We start from the raw sequence: 1,239 nt of genomic DNA on the forward strand, positions 1-1,239 counted from the left end.
GGAGCCGTCGGTCAGTGAGTGCTGAAGGAAAGCTCCAGCGCGGAGCCCGCACCCACCGGGGAGGTGTAGCCCTGCAGGCTGAGCGCCGGGAGCCGTCGGTCAGTGAGTGCTGAAGGAAAGCTCCAGCGCGGAGCCCGCACCCACCGGGGAGGTGTAGCCCTGCAGGCTGAGCGCCGGGAGCCGTCGGTCAGTGAGTGCTGAAGGAAAGCTCCAGCGCGGAGCCCGCACCCACCGGGGAGGTGTAGCCCTGCAGGCTGAGCGCCGGGAGCCGTCGGTCAGTGAGTGCTGAAGGAAAGCTCCAGCGCGGAGCCCGCACCCACCGGGGAGGTGTAGCCCTGCAGGCTGAGCGCCGGGAGCCGTCGGTCAGTGAGTGCTGAAGGAAAGCTCCAGCGCGGAGCCCGCACCCACCGGGGAGGTGTAGCCCTGCAGGCTGAGCGCCGGGAGCCGTCGGTCGTTCGGTCGGTCAGAGAGTGAGTGTGTGTGCTGAAGGAGAGCTCCAGCCCGGAGCCCGCACCCACCGGGGTGTGTAGCCCTGCAGGCTGAGCGCTGGGAGCCGTCGGTCGTTCGGTCGGTCAGAGAGTGAGTGTGTGTGCTGAAGGAGAGCTCCAGCCCGGAGCCCGCACCCACCGGGGTGTGTAGCCCTGCAGGCTGAGCGCTGGGAGCCGTCGGTCGTTCGGTCGGTCAGAGAGTGAGTGTGTGTGCTGAAGGAGAGCTCCAGCCCGGAGCCCGCACCCACCGGGGTGTGTAGCCCTGCTGACTGAGCGCTGGGAGCCGGGAGCCTTTCCTGCAGTCAGTCGGTCGGTCAGTGAGTGAGTGAGTGAGTGTGTGTGCTGAAGGGAAGCTCCAGCCCGGCGTCCGTCCCCACCGGGGAGTTGTGCCCGGGCCCGGGCCTCCTGCCGACGGACCGTGTGGCGCATTGTCCCGACTGCTGACTTTCTCCAGCAAAAAGGCGGAGGTGCAGTACCGCCATTTCGCCACACGAGGGACGGAATGGCACCCAACTGCCCCCTGGTGTCGAAAAAGCGCAAGGGCACCCGGGCCGGTCCGCCCCAGGCAGCGGCCGAGATGCAGCACCGGGGGCCCGGCCTGCCTGCCCTGGAGGTCAGCCTGCCAGCCCTGGAGGTCTGCCTTCCAGCCCTGGAGGTCTGCCTGCCTGCCCTGGAGGTCTGCTATCCAGCCCTGGAGGTCTGCCTGCCTGCCTGTTAGCCCTGGTAGCAGCACTGCCTGCCCTGGAGGTCT

Source organism: Amia ocellicauda, unplaced genomic scaffold, assembly GCF_036373705.1.
Source record: "Amia ocellicauda isolate fAmiCal2 unplaced genomic scaffold, fAmiCal2.hap1 HAP1_SCAFFOLD_94, whole genome shotgun sequence".
In the NCBI taxonomy this organism is placed as follows: Eukaryota; Metazoa; Chordata; class Actinopteri; order Amiiformes; family Amiidae; genus Amia; species Amia ocellicauda.